Genomic DNA, 15108 nt, shown 5'->3' with positions numbered 1-15108 from the left:
TCAAAGCTAACAACAAGCTTTTTGGCAGGAGGTCCTTTGATGAAAGTTTTCTGACAGTACATCACACTGTGTATTATCAGTGACAGTTTCATTACAATTCTCAACACTTTCACAGCTTTAAAACTAATCTTCATAAAAGAGCAACTGAAAAGTGACCCAACCTCCTTGGGAGGAATGGGACTTCTTTGCAAATGGAGTAGGCCACTTGTCCATCCATACTGAAAGTAAATTGAAACGGTGCATGATTAGACATCTGTGAAGGCTGCGTTTGCTCCCCATTCTCTCCTTGTCACTCACATTCAGGACTCGATGTTCCCACTCTAGCCTTAAATACACACAATATGGCCAAGCAAACCTTTCATTGTCATATCAAAGTCTGACAGCATAGGCCTGTCACCCTGCTCAATGTTTACCCATCCGCTCAAACATACAAACACACATAGTGTCCAGCTACAGTCATTTCAATGGGCAAAAATATTGAGAAAAGGACTAGTGAAACTCAATGTTGAACTTGAAGATTTTAGGAACTCAGTCAGTCTTAGAGCAAGTTGCAAATGTATTATTGAGTTGAATTATTTCGATATAGAATTATTTCTGATCAAGGACTTAACAAATAAAAAAATCCCCAAGACTTTCCATTCCAACCCTGGCAAAGTCGCTTATCTAGACTGTAGACATGAGTATAAGAATGAGAGGAAAATATACAAGTAGTTGTAGTAGTTGTCAGTGCATTGAATGAGAACAAAGATCTCACATCACTTGTGACATTCATCATTCAACTCAAAATGTCTTTGGGAGTGCATTGTCCATCTGAATCTAGTCGTCTCCATTCTTTAAGACACTAAAGATATTGGCTCCTTTATGTCTCATTAACAGGCTCACAACTCATGGTCAAACAGTGCACAGACAGGACGCTGGGCAACAGCAGTCGGGGCTACTTTAATGTGGACAAGGAGCAATCTAATGGACCTATCTATCACTTTAGGCCTTTTAGAAAGCAAGGAGCTGATTTAGGTGTGTGTGTGTGTGTGTGTGTGTGTGTGTGTGTGTGTGTGTGTGTGTGTGTGTGTGTGTGTGTGTGTGTGTGTGTGTGCGTGCGTGCGTGCGTGTGTGCGTGCGTGTGTGCGTGCGTGCATGCATGCGTGCGTGCGTGAGCTTGTGTGTGGGTGTGTGTTTCACCCATTGTGACCAGACACTTGACTACTGGCTCCTTGTCTGACTGATGAGTCAGTGACATCAAGATGTCTTTGAGAAAGTCTATTGTGTTCTCTAGTCCTAAAAACCCCATCCAGTGCCTCCCCCTACTCACTAAAGAGACAATAAAACCATGCGTGACACCAGTACAATGAATGGCACTGGCCACCATCTAGGCTTTGGTGGTATCCAGATTGTCATACCTTCATACTGACCTTGTGCCATATATAGATATTCGGTAATACATGGCACTCAAATAACACTGAGTCTCTGTAATCCGAAGGTTAGCAATGCTAACAGGTACATGTAAAATCCCATAGAGAATGCTAACTAAATGCTAATGAGCGTAATGCTAACATTTTACACAGTCTCTCACCTAAAGTATTTACAGGACAGACAACCCAGCTCATAATGTTATACAAGTAACAGAAAAATGCTACTCACAGTTTGCTGCACACACGAAACAAATATTAGACAGCAAGGCTTGATCCAGGAGGGGATTCTCTGCTGTTACCAAGTGAAGCTTGATTTTTGGAAGAAGCTAACCACTTAGCTAGATAGCTAACTAGCTGCTAAATTAGCAAACCAAAAGCACAATTGCAGAGCATTTAGTGAATTTTAGACGATGAGTGACTCTCAAGGCTCCAGTCTCTCGTCGTTGTGTGCTTGTAAACAAACACCACAGGACTGGGAACTACCGGTAAGCTTCGTAATGAAAACTCATGTGACAGATCAAAATGTGACCTTCTTTACCTCCTAACGTAGTGCACTAATTGAATGCAGATATTTACTTAAAAAGTACCTACAAATATTTTATTCGTTATTTTCTTAAGAAATGGTTTAAACGGTATTGACGGTATTGAAAAAACATCCGGTGGTATACCCTGGTATACGGTATATACGGTATACCGCCCAAGACTACCACCATCACACCAACCACCCTTCCCAACTCAGAAAGGAGGAAGAGCGATAGCTAAGACATCACTGTGAGAAAGAAAGAAAATAAGGAAACAGTTTAGGCTGCGTTAGACAATGGACTTTCATCTTTTTCTTTCCCATCTGATTCCATATACTCTAAAAAGAAACCCCAGCCCAACTTTGGAATGTTTTATTTCATTTTCTATCAGTCATGTGCTGTGCGGACTGTCAGGGCAGATTACAGGCTGGGTCTGTGTCTCGACAGCCATCGTACAGTATCAATATTGTGGCGGCTGAGGAGTCACACTTCCCTGTGTCTCCTTCATGTGCATAGACAATTGTAAAGAGGAGCGTCACAGACCTGACACCCGAGTCACTTCAAGGAATCCCTTTCAAGAACAAATAAAACCTCACCTGAGCAAGAGTAAATAGCATCAAACAGCATGGGTATTCACACCTTTCAACAAAAAGGAACGCACCCGGCTAGAATGAATAACAATAGGATGATAATTCTTTGGGAAACGGAAGTGTAGTTTTGGGGAAGAAATTAACAGTAAATTACATGTGGTTTGTTGGTGAATGAGTTGTACAGGATTCGACCAGTGCAGTCATTTCCCTCTCTAACACTCTGTTGTATTTAATATACCATCATAACCATGTTAAATATGTTAATGAGGATGTCATTAACATCCTGTAAATGTTTATTTTATGTCTGTTATTACAGTGAAACAACCTAATGACTCTTTCAAACATGTCACCTTGGTCCGTGTGTAATGTGTTGGGAAAACCAAATTGTCATTGACTTCACTTTATCACTCTTTCGGTGTCCTCAACATGCAACCGGTCTGATTTAAACTGAATTCCCAACCACTTGGTCCCCAGAAGGAGGCACTTATTTTGACATCTCATTTGGCCCCACTGCTTGCAAACCCCTGAATGTCCTGACCCACTGATTCCCGGCCAAATCAAGGCGCAGGATTAGGAACAAGAGGGATGTGAGCGTGGGGAGCACAGGGAGCATTGCTTGCGCGACCACTTAAGACCTCATCATATGGCGCAAAATGTCCAGACAATAAAAAAAAACAGACAAGGGGGAATGAACAGTCAAGCCAAAACCCCAGGGGATTACTAGATCAGCATGCCTTTGTACAATTACCATCACTTTGAATTTGAAATGGCCATTTAAAGGGCAGTAGAGCATCCTGGAAAATTAGACTGGAGCCTAATTAGCACACTCCAACATGACAACGGCGCTGCTTTCAGCCTGGGTAAGCAGCCCAGTCAAGCAAGAGGAAGTGACTGACTGAAGGATTGAGGAACCCTGCCTTTGCACCCATCACACACCAATTGGGAGACACACAGACACACAACCACACACATTGACACTGGACACACTCCCACACACACATTGACACTGGACACACACACACACACACACACACACACACACACACACACACACACACACACACACACACACACACACACACACACACACACACACACACACACACACACAGTCAACAGTATCCATGTATGCACACACATATTTATAATTTCTCATCTTCTTTCTTTATTTTGACATTCTGACCTGTGCTGATTGTCAAATACAATTGAAAACACTGGTAAGCAACAGCGCCAGTGATTTGAGGGAAGCAGTGGCAACCATTCAGGAAAATAAAAACAATTTCAACGTTTAGTGAGCCCTGTCTGCAAAATGGTGGCGCTGTTCTGTCACAGTCTGACTACCATTAGTCAGTCAGGCTGCAAGTAGCAGTGAGGTTAGGCCTGCGACCTTTTGACCCCTCACTGCTACATTAACTCTGCCCCCAGTTGGTTGTTGTGCCAAATGTCAGGAGCTGGCTCTACTCTTGTCTCACTCTGTCTGGACAGCCTCTCAGCACTGGAGTGACTCTTCTGCCCTGTCCAGATCAATCTATGGCTATGTCTAGGCACAGCACTAGGAGACCACCTACTGCACTGTGGTGTAGTGGAGAGTAGGGATATTCAGAGCAGCTTCTAGTATTCTCATTAAACCAACAAACGGCTGCTAAAAGTAGGGCTAATACTTTCTTACCGTAGAAACCTGTTCAAGTTTGGGAGTGAAATAGTTGAGGGGAGGTAAAACAACACAATGTCAAGACAGCTTTCTATCTGTTTCACTTCTGCCAGCCGTGAGCCTGGGGGTCTTCCCTCACCAATCAGGTCTGATTAAAGAGAGAGCCCAACGGGTAGACTTGTCATGAAAGACTACAGGTCTGCTCGAACTTCCCAAAGCCCTCAGAGCATGGCACTGTTACAACATATCTGGAATACAATTGATATTAGACGGCAAGCTCTGAATGGCAAGACAAAGGAATTAATTGATGTATGGGACTGTTTCATGCTGATGAATTTGCCTTGAAGTCTGTATTAGTTGTAGCGCCTACAGGCTGTGGTACCTAGCCAGATTCATTGTGGTTGAGTGAGGGAGGACTTCTTGTGGGGCAGATCAATGCAAACCTGTTATAGGGACCTGGATGAACCCTGTACACTTCAATAACGGTGCCCAGTTATTGCCTAACAATGGAGCTAATTCAATTTAAGCTAATTGTGAGGGACAGAATTTCGACTTGGGCTCAATCACTGCCTATTAGATGTGATTCAATTAGCCTAAATCACATTATTGTGTTTGATGACAAAGACGCTCTATGTATGGGAGCTCATTGTAGGATCATTGTTCTGCTGGTTCATTCAGCTCTGTCAATGTCTGAACTGAAGAGGAGAACAGCTACCAATGAGGGCCAGAGAGGCGGAAAGAGAACAGAAGACAGAGTGGAATACCTGGACACAGCAACCCACCCAAGACTAGATAGAAAATTGTAGAGTTACTAGTGGATTTATTATGTAATAAGTTAGTAATAGATAAGTTGTAGGACAACTACCAGATAGTGGTCTCACAGACACAGTATATGGAAATATATATTCTGCTTTATCTGTGTGTAACGTACAAATGACTGAGGGAAGGTTTTTGAAAAAATGTCCTCCCAGGACATTGTCATGACATATTGTCCTTTCACTGGCAAACATTTTAAATCGAAGCTTGAATTAATAGAAAAAGCCTAAACACATAAAATAAGTGCAAATCAATCGTCTTTAAACAAACTGACATAAATACCATTAAATTCCATAAGATCTTACTTTACAGCTGTCTTCTCCTAATGCCTTCCCTCATCTCAAATGACATGATCCTTTTTTCCTGACACACGTTGTAATTGACAAAGCCTGGGTGCACTTCACCAGAGCGTATTGAGCTGCTGTCTCTGAGAAGAATACAAATTCATTCCGTATCTGAAGCCTTCAACAAAACTTTCCTGCCAATGATTTGAAGCCCTGTAAATGATAACTCTGTGGCCACTCAAGCATGAAACAAGAAGATGAAGATGAGTCTTACTCTCCCATCATTTCATTCCATTTAATTGACAAGCTCTCACTCGCTGGTAAATTGAGAAGATTACAAATATGAGCTGAATCTCGAGCACCCAATCCACCCGCTCTAATCACATGCAGAACCGGTCGCATATTAATCTGCATATTTTAATAAGGCGCGAGCAACGGGGAAGGTGTGTGCAGACATTTAACGGACTATCATCCGCCATCCCCTGAGTTCAGAAATTGAAAAAAACTATATTTTGTAGGAACGCATGCATGAGAACCATGGCTGATAGAGAATGAGCTTTTCTCTCGTTTATTCTAGTCTTCTGCCCTATTCAAAGATGGTTCTAGAGACATTTTTAACACTGCTTACAACGCTGGTGGTGTGGTCTTATTCCTGGGCTGATTAACAGTCCAGGCACTTATCAAAAAGGAGAAGCTATAATTTCACAGGCCTCTAATGCCCACAGTTCCTCAGTTTCTTTCTTTCCGAGTAATCTTCGCCATTACTTTTTACGAGCGCAGGAGCGGAATTCCCAATGTAATGGCTTTATGAAGAATTAAAGTCGCTTTGGAGATAAGTAAGTCTTTGGGAGTGCAGAAACAGAAATGTACATGTGTAAAACATCAGTAAAACTTGCAGTTTAAAAAGTTAATGGAGAACTTAAAAGCTTACTATAAGGTTGACTCAACCGCATGCTGAGTCTAACGCATCATCAATAGATGAGTCTCTGCCATATCAAGCTGACTCCGTGAAGCCCTATTACTGGGAGACTCATGAATCACTTTCAGATGACCCTGCATGATCTCAACTGATCTAACATACTACAGCATACACATGCAATATCACAGCCCATCAAAACCATAACCCATCTAAGCAAGGTTAAATGAAATATTACTGTAACATTGGCATGCATAAAACATACAATGTTTCAGTGACACTTTTAAAGACCTCTAGTATGTTATTGAGGATTACAGTTGGAATACTTCAAATAGATCTGAAAGAAGAAAGCAAGGTCAAGCTTTTGTGCCCTGTGAACATGCACCCCATTACCGTGGCATGACAGCCCAAGCCAGAACTAGCCTTGGGTTATCTTCTGATGTGTACAAATACATTGTGCAGATAATGAAGACCCTTACACACCTAACGCCCATCGAGTAGCTGAACCTGCCATTGGCTTACAAAGATGTGCCTATTTGTTCCTGATTCACCGTCAGTGGAAATCACAAGGTCTTCCTCTCTGTGAAAAAGAAACAGCGCTGAGAGGCATTAAACAGCAGAACAAAGAGTTATACATTGTTTTCTGCACCTCTCCACGGCACGGGAAGTGATATAGCCCCATTATGGTCGAAAGGGTCACTTTTAGTGGCATCTGAAGGTAGTGCATACACAGGGTTTACAACCTGTTTCATTAAGAGTCTGCCTTATAAGGAACAGCAGGAATCAGGGAGAGGAAGCGACAAAGGCACTGGGACTGTCACTTCCTGGAGATATTTTTAATTTTTTTAATCAATATTTTAATTTCTTACATTCGACCTGTCTTTTATTGCCCCAATCTGTATTTTAGTTGTAATACCTTTTGAAAAACAACATCATGAGAACTGAAAGAGAAATGCTATTAATAATGTTATATATAAGGAATTAATTAGTATCTCTTCCTTTGTTGTACTGTTATTCCTAAAAAGCACCATTCATAAAGTAACCTAACTACAATTCATAGCGTTAACCTAACTACAATTCATAGCATTAACCTAACGACCATTCATAGTGTTAACCTAAATACCATTTATAGTGTTAACCTAACTACCATTCATAGTGTTAACCTAACTACCATTCATAGCATTAACCTAACTACCATTCATAGTGTTAACCTAAATACCATTCATAGTGTTAACCTAACTACCATTCATAGTGTTAACCTAACTACCATTCATAGTGTTAACCTAAATGCCATTCATAGCATTAACCTAACTACCATTCATATAGTTAACCTAACTACCATTAATAGTGTTAACCAAACTGCCATTAATATAGTAACCTAGCTACCATTCATAGCATTAACCTATCTACCATTCATAGTGTTAACCTAACTACCATTCATAGTGTTAACCTAACTACCATTCATAGTGTTAACCTAACTACCATTCATAGTGTTAACCTAACTACCATTCATAGTGTTAACCTAAATGCCATTCATAGCATTAACCTAACTACCATTCATATAGTTAACCTAACTACCATTAATAGTGTTAACCAAACTGCCATTAATATAGTAACATAGCTACCATTCATAGCATTAACCTATCTACCATTCATAGTGTTAACCTAACTACCATTAATAGTGTTAACCAAACTGCCATTAATATAGTAACCATTCATAGTGTTAACCTAACTACCATTCATAGTGTTAACCTAACTACCATTCATAGTGTTAACCAAACTGCCATTCATATAGTAACCTAGCTACCATTCATAGCATTAACCTAACTACCATTCATGGAGTAACCTGAGTATCATTCATAGAGTAACTTAACTACCATTCACAGTGTTAACCTAACTACCATTCATAGTGTTATCCTAACTACCATTCATAGTGTTAACCAAATTGCCATTCATATAGTAACCTAGCTACCATTCATAGTGTTAACCTAACTACAATTCACAGTGTTAACCTAACTACCATTCATAGTGTTAACCTAACTAGCATTCATAGTGTTAACCTAACTACCATTCGTAGTGTTAACCTAACTACCATTCATAGTGTTAACCTAACTACCATTCATAGTGTTAACCTAACTACCATTCATAGTGTTAACCCAACTACCATTCATAGTGTTAACCTAACACCATTCACAGTGTTAACCCAACTACCATTCATAGTGTTAACCTAACTGCCATTCATATAGTAACCTAGCTACCATTAATAGTGTTAACCTAACTACCATTCATATTGTTAACCTAACTACCATTCATAGAGTAACCTAACTACCATTAATAGTGTTAACCTAACTACCATTCACAGTGTTAACCTAACTACCATTCATAGAGTAAACTAACTACCATTTGTATAGTTAACCTAACTATTGTTCATGAAGCAACCTAATTACCATGCATAGTGTTAACCTAACTACCATTCACAGAGTAACCTAACTACCATTCATAAAGTATCCTAAATACCATTCATAGTGTTAACCTAACTACAATGCATAGTGTTAAGCTAACTACCATTCATAGTGTTAACCTAACTACCATTCATAGAGTAACCTAACTACCATTCATAGTGTTAACCTAACTACCATTCATAGAGTAACCTAACTACCATTCATAGTGTTAACCTAACTACAATGCATAGTGTTAAGCTAACTACCATTCATAGTGTTAACCTAACTCCAATTCATAGTGTTAACCTAACTACCATTCATAGAGTAAACTAACTACCATTCATAGTGTTAACCTAACTACCATTCATAGTGTTAACCTAACTACCATTCATAGTGTTAACCTAACTACAATTCATAGTGTTAACCTAACTACCATTCATAGTGTTAACCTAACTACCATTCATAGTGTTAACCTAACTACCATTCATAGTGTTAACCTAACTACCATGCATAGTGTTAACCTAAATACCATTCATAGAGTAACCTAACTACCATTCATAGAGTTAACCTAACTACCATTCATAGTGTTAACCTAAGTATCATTCATAGTGTTAACCTAACTACCATTCAAAATATAATCTAACTAAGATTTGTATAGTTAACCTAATTATCATTCAAAAAGTAGCCTCACAACCATTCATAGAGTAATTTAACTACCATTCATAGAGTAACATAACTACCATTCACAGAGTAAGCTAACTACCATTCATATAGTTAACCTAACTACCACTCATAGTGTTAACCTGACTACCATTCATGGTGTTAACCTAACTTCCATTCATGGTGTTAACCTAAATACCATTCATAGTGTTAATCTAACTACCATTCATAGTGTTAACCTAACTACCTTTCATAGTATTAACCTAACTACCATTCATAGTGTTAACCTAACTACCATTCATAGTGTTAACCTAACTACCATTCATAGTGTTAACCTAACTACCATTCACAGTGTTAACCAAACTTCCATTCATAGAGTTAACTTAACTACCATTGATTGAGTTAACCTAACTACCATTCATAGTGTTAACCTAACTACCATTCATAGTGTTAACCTAACTACCATTCACAGTGTTAACCAAACTTCCATTCATAGTGTTAACCTAACTACCATTGATTGAGTTAACCTAACTACCATTCATAGTGTTAACCTAACTGCCATTCATAGAGTTAACCTAACTACCATTCATAGTGTTAACCTAACTTCCATTCATAGAGTTAACCTAACTACCATTCATAGTGTTAACCTAACTACCATTCATAGTGTTAACCTAACTGCCATTCATAGAGTTAACCTAACTACCATTCATAGTGTTAACCTAACTTCCATTCATAGAGTTAACCTAACTACCATTCATTTACATTTACATTTAAGTCATTTAGCAGACGCTCTTATCCAGAGCGACTTACAAATTGGTGCGTTCACCTTAAGACATCCAGTGGAACAGCCACTTTACAATAGTGCATCTAAATCTTTTAAGGGGGGTGAGAAGGATTACTTTATCCTATCCTAGGTATTCCTGAAAGAGGTGGGGTTTCAGGTGTCTCCGGAAGGTGGTGATTGACTCCGCTGTCCTGGCGTCGTGAGGGAGTTTGTTCCACCATTGGGGGGCCAGAGCAGCGAACAGTTTTGACTGGGCTGCGCGGGAACTGTACTTCCTCAGTGGTAGGGAGGCGAGCAGGCCAGAGGTGGATGAACGCAGTGCCCTTGTTTGGGTGTAGGGCCTGATCAGAGCCTGGAGGTACTGAGGTGCCGTTCCCCTCACAGCTCCGTAGGCAAGCACCATGGTCTTGTAGCGGATGCGAGCTTCAACTGGAAGCCAGTGGAGAGAGCGGAGGAGTGGGGTGACGTGAGAGAACTTGGGAAGGTTGAACACCAGACGGGCTGCAGCGTTCTGGATGAGTTGTAGGGGTTTAATGGCACAGGCAGGGAGCCCAGCCAACAGCGAGTTGCAGTAATCCAGACGGGAGATGACAAGTGCCTGGATTAGGACCTGCGCTGCTTCCTGTGTGAGGCAGGGTCGTACTCTGCGGATGTTGTAGAGCATGAACCTACAAGAACGGGCCACCGCCTTGATGTTAGTTGAGAACGACAGGGTGTTGTCCAGGATCACGCCAAGGTTATTAGCGCTCTGGGAGGAGGACACAATGGAGTTGTCAACCGTGATGGCGAGATCATGGAACGGGCAGTCCTTCCCGGGAGGAAGAGCAGCTCCGTCTTGCCGAGGTTCAGCTTGAGGTGGTGATCCGTCATCCACACTGATATGTCTGCCAGACATGCAGAGATGCGATTCGCCACCTGGTCATCAGAAGGGGGAAAGGAGAAGATTAATTGTGTGTCGTCTGCATAGCAATGATAGGAGAGACCATGTGAGGTTATGACAGAGCCAAGTGACTTGGTGTATAGCGAGAATAGGAGAGGGCCTAGAACAGAGCCCTGGGGGACGCCAGTGGTGAGAGCGCGTGGTGAGGAGACAGATTCTCGCCACGCCACCTGGTAGGAGCGACCTGTCAGGTAGGACGCAATCCAAGCGTGGGCCGCGCCGGAGATGCCCAACTCGGAGAGGGTGGAGAGGAGGATCTGATGGTTCACAGTATCGAAGGCAGCCGATAGGTCTAGAAGGATGAGAGCAGAGGAGAGAGAGTTAGCTTTAGCAGTGCGGAGGGCCTCCGTGATACAGAGAAGAGCAGTCTCAGTTGAATGACTAGTCTTGAAACCTGACTGATTTGGATCAAGAAGGTCATTCTGAGAGAGATAGCGGGAGAGCTGGCCAAGGACGGCACGTTCAAGAGTTTTGGAGAGAAAAGAAAGAAGGGATACTGGTCTGTAGTTGTTGACATCGGAGGGATTGAGTGTAGGTTTTTTCAGAAGGGGTGCAACTCTCGCTCTCTTGAAGACAGAAGGGACGTAGCCAGCGGTCAGGGATGAGTTGATGAGCGAGGTGAGGTAAGGGAGAAGGTCTCCGGAAATGGTCTGGAGAAGAGAGGAGGGAATAGGGTCAAGCGGGCAGGTTGTTGGGCGGCCGGCCGTCACAAGACGCGAGATTTCATCTGGAGAGAGAGGGGAGAAAGAGGTCAGAGCACAGGGTAGGGCAGTGTGAGCAGAATCAGCGGTGTCGTTTGACTTAGCAAACGAGGATCGGATGTCGTCGACCTTCTTTTCAAAATGGTTGACGAAGTCATCTGCAGAGAGGGAGGAGGGGGAGGGGGAGGAGGATTCAGGAGGGAGGAGAAGGTGGCAAAGAGCTTCCTAGGGTTAGAGGCAGATGCTTGGAATTTAGAGTGGTAGAAAGTGGCTTTAGCAGCAGAGACGGAAGAGGAAAATGTAGAGAGGAGGGAGTGAAAGGATGCCAGGTCCGCAGGGAGGCGAGTTTTCCTCCATTTCCGCTCGGCTGCCCGGAGCCCTGTTCTGTGAGCTCGCAATGAGTCGTCGAGCCACGGAGCGGGAGGGGAGGACCGAGCCGGCCTGGAGGATAGGGGACATAGAGAATCAAGGGATGCAGAAAGGGAGGAGAGGAGGGTTGAGGAGGCAGAATCAGGAGATAGGTTGGAGAAGGTTTGAGCAGAGGGAAGAGATGATAGGATGGAAGAGGAGAGAGTAGCGGGGGAGAGAGCGAAAGATTGGGACGGCGCGATACCATCCGAGTAGGGGCAGTGTGGGAAGTGTTGGATGAGAGCAAGAGGGAAAAGGATACAAGGTAGTGGTCGGAGACTTGGAGGGGAGTTGCAGTGAGGTTAGTGGAAGAACAGCATCTAGTAAAGATGAGGTCGAGCGTATTGCCTGCCTTGTGAGTAGAGGGGGAAGGTGAGAGGGTGAGGTCAAAAGAGGAGATGAGTGGAAAGAAGGAGGCAGAGAGGAATGAGTCAAAGGTAGACGTGGGGAGGTTAAAGTCGCCCAGAACTGTGAGAGGTGAGCCGTCCTCAGGAAAGGAGCTTATCAAGGCATCAAGCTCATTGATGAACTCTCCGAGGGAACCTGGAGGGCGATAAATGATAAGGATGTTAAGCTTGAAAGGGCTGGTAACTGTGACATTCATAGTGTTAACCTAACTACCATTCATAGTGTTAACCTAACTGCCATTCATAGAGTTAACCTAACTACCATTCATAGTGTTAACCTAACTACCATTCATAGTGTTAACCTAACTACCATTCATAGTGTTAACCTAACTGCCATTCATAGAGTTAACCTAACTACCATTCATAGTGTTAACCTAACTTCCATTCATAGTGTTAACCTAACTTCCATTCATAGTGTTAACCTAACTACCATTCATAGTGTTAACCTAACTTCCATTCATAGTGTTAACCTAACTACCATTCATAGTGTTAACCTAACTACCATTCATAGTGTTAACCTAACTACCATTCATAGTGTTAACCTAACTTCCATTCATAGTGTTAACCTAACTTACATTCATAGTGTTAACCTAACTACCATTCATAGTGTTAACCTAACTACCATTCATAGTGTTAACCCAACTTCCATTCATAGTGTTAACCTAACTACCATTCATAGTGTTAACCTAACTTCCATTCATAGTGTTAACCTAACTACCATTCATAGTGTTAACCTAACTACCATTCATAGTGTTAACCTAACTACCATTCATAGAGTTAACCTAAGTACCAAAGTAAAATCATCTACGCGATTCCACCACAGACACATCCGAGTTCGAAAAGAAGTGTGAGATAAGTCACTGCAGAAGTGATTTATCACTTATCCCTCCTCCTCGTCCATCCATCCATCCCATTTCCTGGCTGAGTGAGACGTCACATGTTGGTGGTGATTGACAGACTCCAGTCATGTCTGGGAGCTGTGGGGGATCTGCAGGAGAAGATAAGAGATAAGACCAGCTACTTGTGTAGGACCCTCATTTTGGAATGGGGTAAATTGTGGCGGTTCCAATTCCTTTATGATGATATCTGTGTCCAGTTCTGGGTTCACTTCCAACCCAACAACTGTCCTCTGATCACACCTGATACCCAGCTGACCCCTACATGACCCCACTGTCTATCAAAAATATATATTCTTCATCCATGTATAGGAGCCATTACAGACATGACGGGACATGTTCATGTAGGACTAGAGACTGAAAAAGCTCAGCGCTCAACGTCAGCAAGAGAAAGGAGCTGATCGTGGACTACAGGAAATGTAGGGCCGAGCACACCTCCATCCACATCAACAGGGCTGTATTGGAGCGGGTCGAGAATTTCAAGTTCCTCTGTGTCCACATCACTAAGGAATTATCACAGTCCACACACACCAACACAGTCATGAAGAAGGCACGACAACGCCTCTTCCCCCTCAGGAGGCTGAAAAGATTTGGCATGGGCCCTCTGATCCTCAAAAGGTTTTACAGCTGCACCATTGAGAGCATCTTGACTGGGTGCATCACCTCTTGATATGGCAACTGCTTGGCATTCACCCGAAAGACACTACAGAGGGCAGTGCAAACAGCCCAGTACATAACTGGGGCAGAGCTCCCTGCCTTCCAGGATCTATATACCAGGCAGTGTCAGAGGAAGACCCTTAAAGGCCCTTGTCAAAGACTCCAGCCAACCAAGGAAGGCCCTTGTCTTATTTACAATGACAACCTACCAGAGAACAGTGGGTTAAGTGCCTTGTTCAGGGGTCGAACAAGAGATTTTTACCTTGTCAGCTCAGGGATTCGATCCAGCAACCTTTTGGTTATTGGTCCAACACGCTAACCACTAGGCTACCTGCCGTACATACATAATATACACAAAAGTTTGTGGACACCCTTTCAAATAAGTGGATTTGACTATTTCAGCCACACCCGTTGCTGACAGGTGTATAAAACTGAACACACAATCGTGGATTTCCCATAGACAAACATTGGCAGTAGAATGGCCATACTGAGAGCTCAGTGACATTTAACGTGACACCATCATAGGATGCCATCTTTCCAACAAGCTAGTTTGTCAAATTTCTGCCCTGCTAGTGCTACCCCGGTCAACTGTAAGTGCTGTTAATATGAAGTGGAAACGTCTAGGAGCAACAATGGCTCAGACGCAAAGTGGTAGGCCACACAAGCTCACAGAACGGGACCGCCGAGTAGCACATAAAAATTGCCTGTCCTCAGTTGCAACACTCACTACCAAGTTCCAAACTGCTTCTGGAAGCAAAGTCAGCACAAGATCTGATCGTCGGGAGCTTCATGGGTTTCCATGGCCAAGCAGCTGCAGACAAGCATAAGATCACCATGCACAATGCCAAGTGTCGGCTGGAGTGGTGTCAAGCTCGCCGCCATTGGACTCTGGAGCAGTGGAAATGCGTTCTATGGAGTGATGAATCACGTTTCACCATCTGGCAGTCCCACAGACGAATCTGGGTTTCAAATCAAATTACATTTTATTTGTCACATACACATGGTTAGCAGATGTTAATGCGAGTGT

Source organism: Oncorhynchus nerka, linkage group LG12 (assembly GCF_034236695.1).
Source record: "Oncorhynchus nerka isolate Pitt River linkage group LG12, Oner_Uvic_2.0, whole genome shotgun sequence".
NCBI classification, from domain to species: Eukaryota; Metazoa; Chordata; class Actinopteri; order Salmoniformes; family Salmonidae; genus Oncorhynchus; species Oncorhynchus nerka.
Note: the sequence above shows the minus strand (reverse complement) of the source record.